Source organism: Scardinius erythrophthalmus, assembly GCF_964197995.2.
Source record: "Scardinius erythrophthalmus genome assembly, chromosome: 21".
Taxonomy (NCBI): domain Eukaryota; kingdom Metazoa; phylum Chordata; class Actinopteri; order Cypriniformes; family Leuciscidae; genus Scardinius; species Scardinius erythrophthalmus.
The window spans coordinates 15,424,034-15,437,524 of NC_138241.1; the positions used below are offsets into that span (position 1 = coordinate 15,424,034).

A 13,491-nucleotide genomic window follows, 5' to 3' on the forward strand; every position below is an offset into this window, starting at 1 on the left:
AATAGTTGAGTATAATTACCTCCCAGAACTGTCTCGCACAATTGTGTTCCCAAGCACCAGGTATCCGCCTCCAAACGCAAGATGAGTTTATTGTGTTTCGTCTGCACGCTCTCAGGCGCAAGTAATTTATGATGTATGAAAAAAGATCCACAATGGCTTGCCTGATTACAGCAGCTTACATTTTTATTACAGATATTTTGTGGAAATTTCCCAGAAAGTGATGACTTTGTTCTCTTAGACACAATGCGGTATGGAAACGGTGCTTTATTCGCAAATGTTTTATATGCGATTTTACAACTTTGTTTATAAGTTAAAAATTGCAGCTTTGGATGGAAACAAGCCAGTAAGTTCATGCAAGGCTTATGAGGTGACTGCAGTCATCATAACAGTCCATTCAAAGCCACGTCACACTCGAAGGTAAAGACAAATATTTGATCGTACATACAAATGTAAAAGAAACAATTTATAAGAAATATGGAGCAATTGTCATCTGACATGTTTACGGCCTGCAATAAAGTTTTAGAATAGCATCAATGTGTTAATAGCTTCTATATGCTCAATGGTAGGGTCACCGCATGAGCGCTTCAAAAGATTGTTCTACTGTCACAGGTATGAAATCACTGATTGGGAAACGGTTTAGCCACCATGTAATTGAGCTCTTAAATTCTACATTTCCACGTGCTGATTATATAGCAGAGGGCGTGGGATGGGGAGAGAGGGGGGCTGTAGAACGTCACATGGGAGTGCTTTACTTCCAAACAGTCAGTAAATTAGATTGACCTTTTTTTCTCTCTGTGAAAATGCGGATTCTGTCATGCTGGTTTGCCAACAGGAGTCTCCACCTGCCCGTTACGTGGGTCTCTGGAAGGACAAACATGATAGACAACAGAGCTAGGATGTGCTTATCTGATGCAAATCATCTTGCTTTAGGCATGTGTAGAGCAGTGGTGATGTTGGAACATCTTTCAAAGCAGTTCTGCAGCTTTTGTGGTTCCACTATGGTGGTCTTTCTTTCTTTCTTTCTTTCTTTCTTTCTTTCTTTCTTTCTTTCTTTCTTTCTTTCTTTCTTTCTTTCTTTCTTTCTTTCTTTCTTTCAAATATAATAGCATTAGAGACTTCTTTCAAAAACACCAAAACATTTAAAGTGCCCATATTATGCTTTTTTGAATATTATCTTTCATGCAGTGTGTAATATAGCTGTCTGTGAATGTAAACGATCTGCAAAGTTGTGAAGCCAGAAGGGCATGATAAATAAAGTTATTGTCTCTCAAAAGAAAGAATCGACTCTGAACGAGTCGTCTGTAATTCAAATCCCACTTTTTTACGGCTACACGTAACTGAGTAATGAGTGGTTAGAATTACCACAGCGATACAACAGCAGTATAACCTTTAGACGATTTCTTCTCAAATCTCTGTGAGGTCTAAATGTGATTTACAAAATGCTTATTCATAAAAGACGGGAGAGTACCCACTTGGACCAACTTGCTCCTCAGATTCACAACCTGTAAGTATGTTTAATTGTTGATGTATATATTTTATACCGGGTGTTCAAAATACCTAGTTTTGTGTTTTATATTGTGTAGGTCTTTTCAGCTAACCGTCTGAAATACTTCTGCAAAAAAGCTGTGGGCCCACTATTACCTAAAATTGTGCCCATTAATGCAGATTGTCTGTTGTTCCTGTCACGTTCCACACTTAATGAAACAAAGGAAGATCCAATAGCAGTATGAGATTTATTAAGGGTGATCCAAAAGCAATGGTCAAGTCCAGGCATGGGTCAAAATCCGATAAGGCAATCCAAAACAAGACACAAACAGGAACAGGCAGGAAACGGACACAGAAGTGGCGTGAAATACAACAAGGACTCCGTAACAAACACTAAACAGGCAGGGTATTTATACACAGGGAATGACAATGATAATGGGAAACAGGCTGAGTGCAATGATCAGTGATAAGGGACAGCTGAGTGCAATGAAAAGACAAGGATCATGGGGAATGTAGTTCAAGAGTGTGCTGGACACCGTGAGGAAGGAGGACATCTAGTGGTGACCCAAAGAACATAAACCAGACACTGTGACATAACCCCCCCTCTACGGAGTGGCTCCCAGACACTCCAAGACAGGACACGGAACAAAACAAGAGTTCAGGAGGGAGGTGGCACGGTTGAGGATCAGGGGGAGGGACGGGGGGCCAGGTCCATGAAGTGAAACAGAAACAGGGGGTAACAGACTCAAAGGGGGCCAGGGTGACACAGACAGTTCATCGGCCGGCCAGGGTGAAGCAGACGACAGTCCATCGGGTGGCCTGGGCGGAGCAGACTGTGCAGACGGCCAGGGCAGAAACGTCAGTCCATCAGGCGGCCAGGGCAGAGCAGACGGTCCCTCGGGCGGCCAGGGCAGAGCAGACGGTCCCTCGGGCGGCCAGGGCAGAGCAGACGGTCCCTCGGGCGGCCAGGGCAGAGCAGACGGTCCCTCGGGCGGCCAGGGCAGAGCAGACGGTCCCTCGGGCGGCCAGGACAGAGCAGACGGTCCCTCGGGCGGCCAGGACAGAGCAGACGGTCCCTCGGGCGGCCAGGACAGGGGAGACGGTCCCTCGGGCGGCCAGGACAGGGGAGACGGTCCCTCGGGCGGCCAGGACAGAGGAGACGGTCCCTCGGGCGGCCAGGACAGAGGAGACAATGCCTCGGGCGGCCAGGGCGGAGACTTTCCCTCGGGCGGCCAGGGCGGAGACTTTCCCTCGGGCGGCCAGGGCGGAGACTTTCCCTCGGGCGGCCAGGGCGGAGACTTTCCCTCGGGCGGCCAGGGCGGAGACTTTCCCTCGGGCGGCCAGGGCGGAGACTTTCCCTCGGGCGGCCAGGGCGGAGACGACACCTCGGGCGGCCAGGGCGGAGACGACACCTCGGGCGGCCAGGGCGGAGACGACACCTCGGGCGGCCAGGGCGGAGACGACACCTCGGGCGGCCAGGGCGGAGACGACACCTCGGGCGGCCAGGGCGCAGACGACACCTCGGGCGGCCAGGGCGGAGACGACACCTCGGGCGGCCAGGGCGGAGACGACACCTCGGGCGGCCAGGGCGGAGCAGAAGACAGTCCATCGGGTGGCCACGGCGGAGACGACCCCTCGGGCGGCCATGGCTCAGGAACTGGAACAGACACCACCGGCTCAGGCACTGGAACTGGAACTGGCACCACCGGCTCAGGCACTGGAACAGGAACTGGCACCACCGGCTCAGGCACTGGAACAGGAACTGGCACCACCGGCTCAGGCACTGGAACTGGCACCACCGACTCAGGCACTGGAACTGGCACCACCGACTCAGGCACTGGAACTGGCACCACCGACTCAGGCACTGGAACTGGCACCACCGACTCAGGCACTGGAACTGGCACCACCGACTCAGGCACTGGAACTGGCACCACCAACTCAGGCACTGGAACTGGCACCACCGACTCAGGCACTGGAACTGGCACCACCGACTCAGGCACTGGAACTGGCACCACCGACTCAGGCACTGGAACTGGCACCACCGGCTCAGGCACTGGAACTGGCACCACCGGCTCAGGAACAGACACCACCGGCCCAAGTGTGTGCGTAGCCCACACACACCACATGGCTGTGGCCATAATGGCCAGTGTCGCGGTCACTGAGGGCTCAGGAACAGCCGGCTCAGGCTCAGGAACAGACACCACCGGCTCAGGAACAGACACAGGAACAGGCAGAGACTCAGGAACGGACACTGGCTCCGGCTCAGGAACGGACACTGGCTCCGGCTCAGGAACGGACACTGGCTCCGGCTCAGGAACGGACACTGGCTCCGGCTCAGGAACGGACACTGGCTCCGGCTCAGGAACGGACACTGGCTCCGGCTCAGGAACGGACACTGGCTCCGGCTCAGGAACGGACACTGGCTCCGGCTCAGGAACGGACACTGTGGGTCCGAAAGGCATCTCCAGGATTCTGGCCAGACGCTCGAAGTAATCTGACAATGTCCCAGACGCCACCGGCTCGGGCACTGGAACTGGCCCCACCGGCTCGGGCACTGGAACTGACACCACCGGCTCGGGCACTGGAACTGGCCCCACCGGCTCGGGCACTGGAACTGACACCACCGGCTCGGGCACTGGAACTGGCACCACCAGCTCCGACTCAGGAACAGACACCACCGGCTCAAGTTCAGACACAGGCTCGACGGCGGCCATCTTGTCCGGAGACACAGGCTCGGCGGCGGCCATCTTGTCCAGAGACATAGGCTCGGCAGACGTGACGTGAACATTCCTGGGTGTTTCTAGGATCTTAAGTAGCGTTGAAATATATTCAAACAATGTTCCAGTGGCCATCTCCTCAGGGGACACCAGCTCCGCGTCGGCCATCTTGTCCGAAGACACAGGCTCGGCAGACGTGACGTGAACAGTCTCTGGATCGGCTGACGTGACATGAACAGTCTCTGGATCAGCAGACGTGTTCCCTTTCCCTCTTCTCCGTCCGCGACGGCGAGATGGTGGTTGCGGTCCGTCCCTCACGAGCCCAGGGTCAAAGGGGGGCCATGGTGGAGAGTGCTGTTGGATCTCCACTCGACCACCTCCTCCTCTGCGACCACCCCGGGTCCCACGAAAAATAACTAGGCGGGTTCCCTTAAAAAATTCTCTCCTCTCCAGTTCGGTGGCTGGGGAAGAGAAGTTTGAACTCATACTGCTGGTTCTTGTTTGACGGAGTCCTTCTGTCACGTTCCACACTTAATGAAACAAAGGAAGATCCAATAGCAGTATGAGATTTATTAAGGGTGATCCAAAAGCAATGGTCAAGTCCAGGCATGGGTCAAAATCCGATAAGGCAATCCAAAACAAGACACGAACAGGCAGGAAACGGACACAGAAGTGGCGTGAAATACAACAAGGACTCCGTAACAAACACTAAACAGGCAGGGTATTTATACACAGGGAATGACAATGATAATGGGAAACAGGCTGAGTGCAATGATCAGTGATAAGGGACAGCTGAGTGCAATGAAAAGACAAGGATCATGGGGAATGTAGTTCAAGAGTGTGCTGGACACCGTGAGGAAGGAGGACATCTAGTGGTGACCCAAAGAACATAAACCAGACACTGTGACAGTTCCCTTTCGAATGGGATTTTGTGCTGCTTCCCCTAGAGCGCGCTATGGGGAATGATTGATGTCTGAAGTATGTGTCTAAACACGACAATGAACTTGACATTGGCCAGCGACAGCTGATGACGTCACTTTAGGTGTGACCATGAGTATAAAAAGGCACCTGTGAAATATACGTCATCCTCTTTCTTGTCTTCAGGAGACTGTTTGTCTGTGTATGTGTTATGGAGCGAATATTATGGAGAAACACTTTGCCCAGCGTTTCATGAAGCACTTTGCGTCTGGTGTGTTTTGTGCATGAGTGAGGAGCACGTGCGTTTAGCTCTTGAGGGAGCTGAGTGCGTGCATTGCGAAGTTTTCTTAATGAAAGGCTCCGTTCGCACCTGCCTTATTTCCGAGGGATGTGGGACGTGCATTTGGGTGGAATGCTGTCGACTCTCCATCATACCTAGTGCATCCAGCTTCTTAGAATTCACAAGACTGACTACAAAAGACATGTAAGGAGTTTTTTCCTTTCTGCTCTCTCCTGAGGGATAGTAGTTAGTGTTTGCACGAGGGAGTCAGGATCGAGTACAGGAGTTGTGAGCGGAGCACTTTTTAATTGGCTCAAATATTGCTACTGTTCAATCAGTTGTTTCTAATTCTGAGGAATTATGGGCAGAAAGAGTGTAGTACTCATTATATAATTTAGGAGTTTTGGGAAGTTATGGCCTGCGCCTCAAACAGATTGAGATGGGTTTGGTGGCACGAGCAGGGGTGCCGCCAGAAATTCTGGGCCCTATGGAAACCAAAATTTCTGGGCCCCCTACATTTTTTACAGATAAAATTTAACCCAATAAACATGCCCTGTATACTTTAAAAAAGATACTTAGCACATAGTTAAAATGTCTAAAGATGAGTACAAAGCCTACAAAAACAAGAAAAAAAATATACAAATATGTACTTGTTTACATAAAAGGGAGAACATTTATTATCTCAATTGCAATTGCAAGCACAACAGAACATAATGTACACATATTGACATATACTTTACATGAACAAGCTTTAGCTGGGTCAAACTGCTCAATCAGGAAACACCAGCTAGAAACACGGCAAACTGATTGTGTAATTTTTGAAGCGTGTAGATTACTTTTTGTTTTGTAAAGTTATCATCATGTGTCGAACACAGTAGATAAGACGTGTTTAGAGGCTTCAATCTTCGTGAAGTTTCGCGCTCAGGCTCACCTTGTTCGGCTGAGACGGGGACGGGGGACGTGGGGGAAGGGGGACGTGGGTGTGCAGCAGCCGCTGAATCTGTGTCTACGAGACATGATAACCCGGAGACAGCAGAGATGTTATTATTGTTGGATGTAAATCATAATTCAGTAATTATTTTACTAAGCTAGCTAGATAAAAGCAGGTCATGTAGCAACAAAAATAAGTAACTCTGAAAGTTTTGGATTACAGGAATAGGGCAAGCTACCTTTCTTTTTGAAAAAATGTGTGACATACTGTCGACTTCGGCGTTCTCTGTCTTCTCTTTCCTTCTTTTCTTTCCGTTTTTGATGCCCTGACTTTTGATGTGACATGCCTGCGTGTGTCACTGTCTGCGCTGCATCATAGCAAGTGCAATAAGCAAGAGACGCTACACTAGCGATCGTAGCTCGGACAGCGCAGGTGGAATGAACCATTGTGAGGGGGAGGGGTGTGACTGAAACAGTAAATACATTATTTGTTTTTTAAATATCAAATCTATGGTCAAAACGGACAAAATACACAATTTTAGTGCATGAGGGGCCCTAGCACATTTAATGTATGTATAAAAAAGAGAAAAGAAATAAGAAGAGAAAAAGGGGGTCTGCTCTTCTGGGCCCTAAATCAGCCTGGGCCCTTAGAATCGTCCTAACCTTCCACCCCTTTACGGCGCCCCTGGGCACGAGAGATGGAAGAGATCACTTATGGCAGACTTTGCGAGCAATTTCTGCCTCGACATAACAGTCCCGCCCCTATGAACAGCCTTCTGTTTTCCCTTTGATCTCCATGCTAAAGGCAAAGAGATTGTAGGGTAAACCATATTCAGCCTGCATTCATCCTTTTTTCACAATAAGTAAATGTGAAGGGTTTGCGTGAGCACAGAGATGTGTCGATGCTTCTAATACTATTTTACATTAGTTGAGGTGTCCTCATGAAGGCTCTGATCCTGCCATTTAGATGTTTATGGTAAGCACAAGTGTTTAACGCTTTATGCACTTTCTAAAATTCATGTTTATGGTAAGGGTTACATGCTGCGGGCTTCATTCTCTTTCTATGTGGCTCAGACAGCGGTTCCTCGCCTTGGGTCCCACTGTTGTTGTCGCAATATTGTAACAACAGACGCTTCCCGTACGGACTGAGAGAGAGGGAAAAGAAACACTCCTGAATGGCAGGACATATGCCCCTCCCCCCTCCGAAGAGGGCTGGTTGGTCGGTAGGCAGTGGTGCCAAGTTGTCAGGCTGTCTGTGAGCCTCCTTGGTTGCTACTTTTGAAAATGAGCGTTGTTAGGCCTCCTCTCATTATAGAGAGTCATTCTTCTGAGGCCTCCGCTCCCTAGAGCTCCATCTGAATAGCGAATCCGAGTTGTTAGGCTTTGCGAAGCCTCCTTGTTAGGCTGTTCTGAGTGTAGAGGACGGAGTACTGAGTCCTCCGTCCTATGCCAGGGGCTAAGTTGCTAGGGTCTCTGTGAGCCTCCTTGGCTACTGAACTTAGCCAGAACATTGCTAGGCCTCCTCTTGCTATGGAGAATATTTCTGTTAGAGCTCCCCTGAGCTCTGCCTAATATTGTGTCAAGCTGCTGGTCCTATCATGTAGCCTCCTTGACAGGCATCCCATGAGTTCAGGTAGAATGCCAGGTTGTAAGGCTCTCTGTGAGCCTCCTTAGCCACTGACAATTTTCCCTTAAAGGTGTTCCTGTGAATACCAAGCTCTTGAGCTTTGCCCTCTAGGGGACGCAGCCTGAGTTCCCATTCGAAAAGGAATGTCTCGGGTTATGCATGTAACCATGGTTCCCTGAGAAGGGGAACGAGACGCTGTGTCCCTTTGCCATGCTTCAGGTATTCCTGCGCATGTGTCCATCAGACAACAAGTGGATGACTTATTTCACAGGTTCCTTTTTATAATCATGGTCGCACCTGTAGTGACGTCATCGACTATCGAGTTCATAGTCGGGTTTATACACATGCTTCAGACACCAGTCATGCCAGAGGCATTCCCCATAGCGCCCTCTAGCGGACGCATTGTCTCTTCCCCTTCTCAGGGAACCATGAGACTTTCTTATGACTTTGAGTAATGATAAAAGATGGAGCAAGATTTGCTTTAATGTTATATCGGTCACTCACATGCTCGGCTAATGTATGCGCTGTTATTGATCCAGTTTCCACATGTGCACTGCAATAAATTAGAAATATACACATCGGTTTTTGATGGACATACAGTTGTTAATGCTGATGGTGAGGAATTACAGCTGCAACATCTCATAATGTACGTCAAACTGAGTAGCGTATCACTGAGAAATGTCCTGCTCAAGTCGTCCTTGTGATTGAATAACTAGTTATTCCAATGTTCTGTCATCGGACTCGCGCTCAGATTGATATGGTAAAATCAACGACATCGTTATTGCTGTTACAGTGTGTACAATCGCTGAGCTTTAGGAATCCTTCGGAGCTGAAATTCAGTCATGGTAATGGGTGTTTTTTTCCCGACACGCACTGTAAGCGGTAGACCAATCACAACAGACTGGGCCATCTGGCCAATCAGAGCAGAGTAGCTCACAGAAAGAGGGGATTTAGACAGACTGACAGTCATTTGAGAATCATTAAAAAAATGTAGTTATGTGCAATGTATATTATGAGAAGATTAAAGCGTTTTTTGACCTTTGATGACCTTTGAATGACCTGTTGTAGGAGGCTGCCAAAACAAAATTTAGGAACCTTTAAGATGATAGGGGCACTTAAAAAAATCTCCCCACTTTTTGACCCCACTTTTGAATGGTATTGTGTGTACATATAGAATTATTATTTCCGGTTATTTTATTGTTTATTATTTTATTGTTTGTCTGTACAGCCATAATTTAGTTTATGACCATTTCCAACCCCCTTTTGCTGCCTTTGCCTCTAAGACCCCTAACCACCCTCTTTGCATTTGATGAGATACAAAGCTGTGCTGCACTTGTTAGTGGGCGACAGTTTTGCTGTTGTTTCCAATATAGTTTTTAACTGCCTCATCCTTCAATAATAAAAACAGCTTCTTTGCAAAGATGTCATTGTATAGTACAATGAACTCTTATATTTGACTCCTTTAACATAGATGTACAAAGAGTCTATTCAGTTTGGTAATATATGCCAATTATTAATTTACTTTTATCCACTTTACATTTTATCACTACACATGATCCCTGGCAATCAAATCTATGGTCATGGCATCACTGGAGCTATAGGAAAAGGAACATGAGACATTAGATGATTCCTCACTCTTTTCACTTCACAACCTCATCACAACACTGTTTTATATCCCCATAGCATCTTTTTTTTCCTGAACTTGTCTTTGTTGAAAGTGCTGTTGCAACATTCCCCTTGAGCTTAATGGTGTTGTGAAGTGTGTGTAATGGCCCAATGTCCTCAGTGTTCTCTTAAGATATAACAAATCACTCCATTTGTACACCTCAATCCTGGTCTCCTCTGCTCATCTTTTTTAAATTGTCAAATTCACTGATGTAGCATCTTCCTTAACCCTAGAACATTGACAATCCAAGTTTCATCCAACATTATTCACATATTGTGGACATTCAGAGGAATGGCTCAGTTAAGATTTAAGAATTAAGATTATTTGCTCGTATGAAATGCAATTTTTTTTTACATTTGGTTAGGTGTTGTTTAGTTATAGTGATAGTTTTAGTGTAAATTAGTTTCATTTTATATTTATTTATTGTTTGTGATTATCAGTTTGTACCACAGTGTATAATTCTATAAATAATATAGATTCTATGATAGCAAGTTGCAATAAAACATGACAGAAATTCGCACTTTTCAATAATACATAAGGATGTTTTATGTGTAGTTTTTTTTTTCGAGTTGTTGTTCGAATGAGTTTTAAATGCACCTTCATAATTATGTTCAGCAATGGTTTTGTGGTTCAGTTATGTTTTATATGGTTCTACCTTTTGACTTATGGCCAACAACTGTTGTTGCTAATTTTGTCATGTTCAGTAGTAGTTTTAGATAACATGCGTAATAGCTATTTTTAATGAATTTGTGAATATATGAATTCGTCTTGGAGTTACTTTTTATTGTTACAATTACTAATCATTATTTTGTAATATTTAGCAGGTGGTTCTTGGAATTTCCATTAACTCGATAGTTTTATTTTTTAGATGATCTGTTTGCAGTTACTGTAGTGTTCAGTGATTCATTTTAACAGCCCATTTGACTTCTTACTGAATTGTAAACATTAAGGGCCAGATTTACTAAACATGGCAAATTAGCTTGAGAGCGCAATTCCAAAAAAAGCGTAGATGGGATTGTAAAGTCCTGGTTGTGATCTTCTGACGACTCGCAAATTAAAGAATTACAGCTGGATAATTTCCATAATGACCAACGCAATCTTCCAAAAGCAGTGCAATTTAGCTTCTGGTTTAAGGCATGCTTTTTTTGAGTGTTAAATATTGGTGCAAATACCAGTATATAGTAAATCACCTTGCATGATTCATTTAAATATTTTCCCCCATAAATTTTCCGTCTGAAAGGGAAATTCCTACAAATGCATATACAATAAGGTCAGCCACAAAAATAACCGTCCACGCCATTTTAGCGCAAATTTTTCACTGTGTGTCTGTAGTAAATCCTGACAGTAGTTTTTTAATGCCAAAAGAGGGTTTGCACTGGCGCACGCTGTTAGTAAATCTGCCCCTATGTATTTAATCAATAGTATTGCTTGTCATCAGTGTTTGGAATAACGCCGCTTAAAAGAACGGCGTTAGGTAACGACGTTATTTTTTCAGTAACAGGGTAATCTAACTAATTACTTTTCCCGTCGTTAAAACGCCGTTAACATTACTGGACGTTAAATGGGGTGCGTTACTATGCATTGATTGAATAAACTCTATTAGAAATTCTCTGATAAACTGTGTAATCCGAACACACCCCTGGCTCGCACAGCTAGTGAGGAGGTAAGCGATTATGATTGGCAGAGTTATGTTTTTCATGGTAGCCAATCAGAGCCAGTGTTTTTACACACATGCCAGCACACGCGCCACACACACACAAGCTAAAAAGAGGAAGCAGCAGAGATGGCGAGTCAGGAGCAATCCGATGAAAAGTTGGCATTTTCAAGGTGGAGATATACTACTTCAAATTCATTGAGGTCAAACAAAGGCAAGAACTTGGGGTGGAAACGTTACATTCGTATTGAACCGAAACGGTGCGGGCGTCACGGTTCGGTGCATAGCCTACATTTACGGAGAATATAAATATATTATAAAAATAAATAAAACTTGCGTGCAAATTAATTAATGTAATGCGGAACTACTGTTAGATACGCGAGTTCTTTATCTGTATCCCCGGCTTAGCTCTGAACATGGCTCTGAAGCAGGCTGCGATGTAAAGATTGGAATGCTGGAATGTGTTGTGTGTTTGTGTGTGAGAGAGAGAGAGAGAGGGAGGGAGAGAGGCGCGGGCGCGATCGAAAAGTCGCAAAGTGTTTACATTTGTGTGCGTGCGCGCGCGCGTGTGTGTGTGTGTGTGTGTGTGTGTGTGTGTGTGTGTGTGTGTGTGTGTGTGTGTGTGTTTGTGTGTGAGGCGCGGACGCGATCGAACAGTGAAAACATAAAAACATACTCAGTAATTTTGTTTATACAGGACATTTAAACTGCAAAGTGTTTCCAAATTCTTTGACATAGCTATAGGCTATAGCAACTTTTTCTTTTAACAGTAACGCAAATATTTACTTTCCCTGGTAATGAGTTACTTTTATTATAGACTAATTCAGTTACTAACTCAGTTACTTTTTGGAACAAGTAGTGAGTATCTATAACTAATTACTTTTTTAAAGTAATGTTCCCAACACTGCTTGTCATCAGCCCTAATTTTCAGTAAATGTCAGTGTTTTTCAGTGCAGTACTGCAGCATGTAATGTTACAGTGCTGCCCCTTAAGAAATGAGCGATTTGAATGTTTATTTTTTTTATAGTAGTCTTTCAGAGCAGCAATTTACTGCACTATTACTCAGTAATACATCACGCATACAGTAGATGTGAGACGTGTCTAACCAACTCATTCTGTCGCAATTATGTCATTCCCAAAAATAAGTTTTCTTGTCCAACTTCATGTGGAGACAGGAGCAAGCTTTCGAAATCCCTCTCACAGATTGCGGTTTACTTCCTGGCAGTGTTTATGTAGTTATTTATTTACTTCTATTAAAATAAAAATACCCCGCATAACCCCGGGTTTCTCAGGAGAGTCACGATCCCAGCTGATGATTTAGCAGCCTAAATAAGATTATACTATCCTTAGCCTGGGGTGAAAAACAGAAGTCTTCTGGAGGCATCTGATCTATCACACTATGTCTGCATAGCTTCTTCTGTCTTATGAATAAGGCCCGCGGTGCTCAAATTACATTAGGCAGAGCTTAACACTGTGTCTGCGTCTGGATGAAGCACAGATTAGCATGCACTCCAGGATCAACCCTCAGGGCAGCCATGATGAAGAACTTTAACCATGCCTTGACTGTGCAAACCTGCACTCATTTCCATTGCATGGGATAAAACCGAACAAACCTTTTGCCATGCAAAATAACAAACAACAAAGCACCTGCAGTGATTGATTTTCATAATGAAAATTTTAATGGCAAAGTGGAGGGGAGAGACATTCGTAAACTTACTGAGATGGAAAGGACAGCATGTCTAAAGAAAAAAAAAGAAAATGCATTTACAGTTGTATCTTCTGCTTGAGCACTAAGTAGGGAGCATGCATTCATCCACTTCAAGTGCTGTTTATTTCGGAGCATGGGGTGTAATTCTGAATATTTCTCTTTGAAATGTGTGGTTCATGCAGATTTCTTTAGTAATTTATGCCAGAATTAATAGTTTGCATGCCTTTAAAGACATGCCTGAATATCTGATGCGCAGTAGTGGGTGGTTAAGAGAGTGGATTTGCATAGCAATGGTTGCTCTTCCGTAAAGATAACAACTTTGAAAACCATGCTACATTTGGAGTTAATAGTAGGTGGTTTGAGAGTTGAAGCTGCCCACAGATTGGCCTCAGTACAAATTATAATATACACCTTAACTACAAATTATGCCTTTTGTGTATGCATTTATTCAGAGAAAGAGAAATGGATTAGAAAGTACACATACAGTAGCCTATATTAATCCCCAT

At 45.2% G+C, this 13,491-nt stretch overlaps 1 protein-coding gene across 1 annotated transcript in view; it reads left to right on the forward strand.

Annotated features, from left to right (window-relative positions):
* The window catches only part of eys (eyes shut homolog), a gene marked incomplete at both ends in the record, with an annotated part of 268,937 nt that overhangs the window by 91,787 nt on the left and 163,659 nt on the right, over nucleotides 1-13,491 (forward strand). The window lies entirely within an intron of this gene.